Raw genomic sequence first — 6,469 nt, forward strand, 5'->3', positions numbered from 1 at the left:
GGACCTTAAGGTGCTCCACGGGGCATACCAGGAGAGGCAGTCCCATAGGTACATGGGTCCTAGGCCGCATAGGGCTTTAAAGGTAAAAACCAGCACCTTAAACCTGACCCTGTACTCCACCGGCAGCCAGTGCAGTTGGTAAAGCACTGGATGAATGTGATCCCGTGGCAAGGACCCCGTAAGGAGCCTCGCTGCGGCATTCTGCACCCACTGGAGTTTCTGGATCAGCTTCAAGGGCAGCCCCGCGTAGAGTGAGTTACAATAATCAAACCTGGAGGTGACCATCGCATGGATCACTGTGGCCAGATCAGGGCGAGAAAGGTAAGGGACCAACTGCTTAATACGGCAGAGATGGGAAAATGCCACCTTTGCTGTGGCTGCAACCTGCGCCTCCATGGAAAGGGAGGTGTCAAAGTTTACACCCAAGCTCTTGACAGAAGGCGCTGGCACTAATTGAGCCCCCGCAAGAGGGGAGTTGGCCCCCTAACCCCATGTCATCGCGACCGAACCAGAGGACCCCTGTCTTCGAAGGATTTAACTTCAACTGGCTCCCACACAGCCATCCAACCACAGGTTCCAAGCATCTGGTCAGTGTGTCCGGGGCCGAGTCACGGCAGCCGTCCATCAACAGATAAAGTTGGGTGTCATCAGCATATTGATGAGAACCAAGTCCAAAGCTCCGGACAATCTGGGCAAGGGGGCGCATAAAGATACAGTGGTGCCCCGCAAGACGAATGCCTCGCAAGACGGAAAACTCGCTAGACGAAAGAGTTTTCCGTTTTGGAGGTGCTTCGCAAAACGAATTTCCTATGGGCTTGCTTCGCAAGACGACAATGTCTTGCGAGTTCCTGCTGGTTTTCCCCCCTCCCCCCCTTTTGCTAAGCCGCTTATCAGCTGATCCGTTCAGCAGATAAGCCGCTAAAAGCTGCTAATAGCGCTAATCCGCTAATCCGTCAATGGGCTTGCTTCGCAAGACGAAAAAACCGCTAGACGAAGAGAATCACAGAACGGATTCTTTTCGTCTTGCGAGGCACCACTGTATTAAAAAGCATCAGGAAAGGATTGCACCCAGCAGGACTCCACACACCAAGGAGTGCTGTGGTGACAACTCCCTCCCTAGCACCACCCTCTTTCCCCAACCTGAGATAAAGGAGCACAGCCATTGTTGGACTGTGCCCTGAATCCCCATGTCGGCAAGGCGGTGGTCCAGAAGTTCATGATCAACCATGTCAAAGGCTGCTGATAGATCTAGGAGAATCAGCAGTCCTGACCTGCTTCAATCCAGCTGTCTATGGAGATCATCTGTTAGGGCGACCAAAGCTGTCTCGGTCCCGTAACCAGGGCGAAAGCCGGACTGAAATGGGTCCAGAGCCGATGTTTCATCCAGAAACCTACCAAGCTGTTCAGCAACCACTCTCTCAATTACCTTACCCTGGTATGGAAGATTTGAAACTGGGAGGTAATTGGATAGATCTAAAGGATCTAGGAGGGACGTGGGTGGCGCTGTGGGTTAAACCACAGAGCCTAGGACTTGCTGATCAGAAGGTCGGCGGTTCAAATCCCTGCGACGGGGTGAGCTCCCATTGCTCGGTCCCTGCTCCTGCCAACCTAGCAGTTCGAAAGCACGTCAACATGCAAGTAGATAAATAGGTACCGCTCCGGTGGGAAGGTAAACAGTGTTTTCATGCGCTGCTCTGGTTCACCAGAAGTGGCTTAGTCATGCTGGCCACATGACCCGGAAGCTGTACGCCGGCTCCTTCGGCCAGTAAAGCGAGATGAGCGCCGCAACCCCAGAGTCGGCCATGACTGGACCTAATGGTCAGGGGTCCCTTTACCTTTAAAGGATCTAGAGATGTTTTCTTTAAGAGCGGACGCACCACTGCTTCCTTCAACTCCACTGGGAAAGTCCCCTAAGTTGCATCCTAAGATGTTCTTGGCAGATCTTGCCACATGGATTGCCTCCCTTTCAGAGTCTTGAGTTTGCCTAACGGCTGTTGCTTTCCTATTCCCTTAATCCCCAGTAAATGCCAGTGAAGCCTACAGTGATGCCTTTCAGGATTTAAACACTGACACAGTTACTTCAATCTGCAGGGTGCAATTATCACACCCATCTTGCTTTATCCTGAATTTACCAAGAAATGGCTCATCAAGGTGTAGTGTTCTGGTGCAGAGTAGCCAGCCCATCTCTCCCACCAGCATTCTCTAACCTTCTGCCCTCCAGAAGTTGCTGCAGCTCCCATCAGCTCCAGCTGGCTTGGCCAGTTGCCAGGAGTGGTGAGAATCTGAGATCAACAACAGCTGGAAGGCTCCAAATTGGGGGAGGACAACAACAATGCTTTTTTCCCAGGGGTATGCAGTACCAACACTTCTTTTTTGTTGTTACTGGAACAACTTCTTGGTGGGTACCTAGATTTGAAATTTGCATGGTCTGTCTTAGCAGCAGGATCACTGGCCGTGGTCCTGAAAACCCACAGCTGATTCCCTCTCGTGCTTTGGCTTCCTGGGACTGCTGATCTCCCCCTTGCCTGGACTATTTACTTATTTGCAGTGGTCTGAATCCGTGTGGATCAGGACACTTGTACGGTGCCTTACGCACCACCTGCCAAGAATGTCAAAGGCCTGGTTGAAGAGGAAGGCTTTTGCCAGGAGCCTAAATGTGTATAATGAAGGTGCCAGCCACACCTCCCTGGGGAGAACATTGCACAAATGGGGAGCCACTGCAAAAAAGGCCCATTCTTGCGTTGCCACTTTTCTGACATCTCGTGGAAGAGACGCACGAAGAAGGACCTCAGAGGATGATCTCAGGGTCTGGGTAGGTTCATATGGAGAGAGGCAGTCCTTGAGGTACTGCAGTTCTGAGCTGTTTAAGCCTTTATAGGTCAAAACCAGCACTTTGAATTGGGCCCTAAAACTAATTTTCAGCCAGTGCAGTCAGGCCAGGATTGGTGTAATATGCTTGCCCCAGTGATAATATGCTTCTGCACCAGCTGAAGTTTCTGGACAGTCTTCAGAGGGAGCCCAGAAGGATATTATGGTTGATGGTATCGAAAGTTACTGAGAGGTCAAGGCGAATTAACAGGGACACCTTTCCCCTGTCTCTCTCCCAACAGAGATCATCGTACAAGGCTGCCCAAGTAGTTTCTGGGCCAAAACTGGGCCAAAACCCCGACTGAAAAGGATCTAGAAAATCAGTTTCCTCCAAGAGCACCTGGATCTGGTCTACAGCCACCTGCTCAAGAACATTGCTGATGAAGGGGAGATTAGCAACTGGCTGGTAGATTTTCTGAGTTAAGGAAGGGTTTCCTGAGGTGACAGAGGCCACTTTCTCTCGCAAGGAGGCATTAATCACCTCACTGGCCCGGCCAGCTGCCCCCTCCTTGCTAGTTTTTATAAGCCAAGAGTCTCCAGGGCACAAGTGGTCGCCCAGACTAATCCAAACGCCTTGTCCATATGCCTGGGCCTTACTAACTGAAACTCATCCAACACAGCAGGACTAGACCGACTCCCCCCTCCCCATTTCCAATATTCCCCAAGTGAAGACCAGCATCTGAAATGGGGTGGGGGTGGGGAGATAAATATCAGCATCAGGAAGAAGTGGGGAGCGAAGATCAGCACTGTTTTGGGTGTGTGAGGAGCATCAACTGCTTATTATAAAGCACACTTAACAAACAACAATTGTGAGGCTAGCCTTGCCCCACACACTAACCATTACACCATACTGCCAGCTATTTCAGACTTCTTACAACTGAAACGCCCCTGACACCAAATCAACTCCCCCATAGTCTTTCAAATCTTTATTGGGAAGAGCATTGCTTAGTTCTCCAGGAAAATTGCCAGCCACTGTTGAAGTAAGTTTATGAGCTGGTAGCCCAGAACTCAGTAGCACAGTGAGAGATGATGCAAGAAGATTTGTGAAACTTTTAAAAACTTTGCCTGAACATTGCAACATGAAGCTGCTGTCCACAAGGGGCTGTGGTGCATGTTCTTCCAATATATAGAATAATAGAACCATAGAAATGTAGCAATGGAAGGGTCATCTAGTCCAACCCCCTGCATAAATAAAACAATACTCACAAATGGTTAAGGAGAAAAACGTTTTTTTATGGTTGCCCATCAACATCACATGTTGGAACAGCTGTCAGGGCAAAGTCCAGCTGTGAGCTGTGAAGGCTGCTCCCCGCAAGGCCCTTTCTACCTGGCCTAGGAGGCTGGGCCCACACTCACCAGCCCCACTGAAGAGGCTCCTCATGAGGCCGGAGGAACATCGCCCGGCAAGGCCCTTTCTACCTGGCCTAGGGGGCGGGTCCCAGACTCACCAGCCCCACTGAAGAGGCTCCTCATGAGGCACATTGCCAAGCTGTGGGGCATGAAGGCCGCTCCCCACAAGGCCCATCCCATCTGGCCTAGGGGGCGGGTACCAGACTCACCAGCCCCACTGAAGAGGCTCCTCATGAGGCCAGAGGCACATTGCCCGGTTGTGGGGCATGAAGGCCGCTCCCCGCAAGGCCCTTTCCACCTGGTCTAGGGGGCAGGGCCCAGACTCTCCCAGCCCTACTATGTTAAATATGAATTCTGTAGTTGACAGAATTCATATTTAATTCCTTTGTAATGTTTTATTTTGAAATCTTTAAAATAATATTTTAATTTTCTGTTATGTTGCTTTGACTGTATACTCTATATTTGACTTTCTTCAGATTGTTTTATCTATGTTTTATTGATTTAATATGCTGAAAACAGCTCTGAGATTTTTCTTAAAAATATAAAACAGTATAGAAATTTTAAAAATGAAATAAATAAAATAAAGAGGAATGAAATAAAGAGGAAGAGCCTTACAAAGTGGGAGTAAAGGTTTTGAAGTGGTTCATCAACTGTTAACTCCTGGGCAGCAGTTAGAGAAATTATTTCTCAGTTTGCAGCTATGAATATATGCACATTTTATGCAAATCCGTGCCTTATTTTGTCCTGTTTTCAGTTATTTGTTTTTTCTTTCCTGGCGATGCAAAAGTTCCCACCTTTATATCTTTTATTCTTATTTAACTTTCCCAAGCCTTCTGTGGGGCTGGGTTCTTTAATTGGTTGCTTTGATACATTTATATATTGCCCTTATTCCAAAACGGAGCGCAATAGCAAAACACAATCAGTGAAAGACAAACAGTTCCCAAAACGAACAGATCAAATAAAATGCAAGGAACCACAGTGAGAAAACTCACTGTAGAACCGCAACTCAAATAATACTTCAGGATCCAAAGAAAAATGCCTTGAAGGGTGTGGGCAGATCACATATCATTTGGAAGGGAATTCCATTGGCAAGGGGCCACCACCAAGAGAACAGTGTCTCATGTAACCACCCTCCCCAGGCAAAAACATTCCTCTTCTCCCCAACCTTTGGCCAGTTAGACAGTCCATGGCCTTATAAACTGTGGGGGGTTGGGGTTGGGGGGGATTACTGTGTTCTCACTTATTATTATGTTACATACTTTTGTGTTTTTCTATTTTAAACCACCATGTGACCCTCAGCTAAAGGGCAGAATATAATATAATCATGGTCAAGTAAGTTCTGGGAACTTCGAGAAGCTAAGCACCAAAAGATTTGGTTGTGGGAAATTATTGTTATGGATTTGGGAGGGGGAATTCCCCCCAAACCATAGAAATTAATAAATGATAGGATTTTGGTTATTTGGGGTGTGGAGAAATACAAGCGGTAGAGGAATTCCTGGGCTAGTCTATGCAAAACACCCTGGCCAAGCTAGGGACATTAAGAATCAATGCAGGGCCTTCTATAATAATAAAAGAAATAGGGGAAATGGTCCGTAATGAACTTAAGAAAATGTTTAAAAGAACGTTTCCTAAAAACCCAGGAGCTTTCCTTCTGGGAAGAATAACAATGGAAAAACCAAAAAAATCAAACTACTCTATGGATGTATGTGACTACAGCTGCCTGAATTCTGGTAGCACAAAAGTGGGGAAAAGATGTAGTACCAGCAAGAGAAGAATGGCACCTTAAAATATTAGGATATATAGAACTTGCCAGCAAGACAAATAGATTAAGAAATAATGACGATAAGAATTTAAAAGAGGACTGGACATTATATAGAAACAATAGTTGGGGAATAGTATAACAAGAAAGTAAGTGTAACCGACTGGGGGTGGGAATACTCGGCAGCAGATGTGACGAAGTGGGACAGTGTAAGATACTGAAAATAATTTAGTAAAATAAGAAAATGCAGTCAAAAAGACAACAGATAGGAAACCAGATAAAAAGTGGAAGGAGAGTTAAAATTAAGGCTTATAAGAGTTATAATATGTTACTATTATTATTTACAGATATGTGTCATATACTTTTGTTAGTCTCTCTCCCCCCTCCCCCCGTTTCTTATTACCATGTGTTTGACTGTAACATACCGTACTATGCATTGATGATATGATAAAGCAGAATACAGGGCCATTGAGGACAATTGGCAGTGCAAGA

This window comes from Podarcis liolepis (assembly GCF_965112155.1).
Source record: "Podarcis liolepis genome assembly, chromosome: 5".
NCBI classification, from domain to species: domain Eukaryota; kingdom Metazoa; phylum Chordata; class Lepidosauria; order Squamata; family Lacertidae; genus Podarcis; species Podarcis liolepis.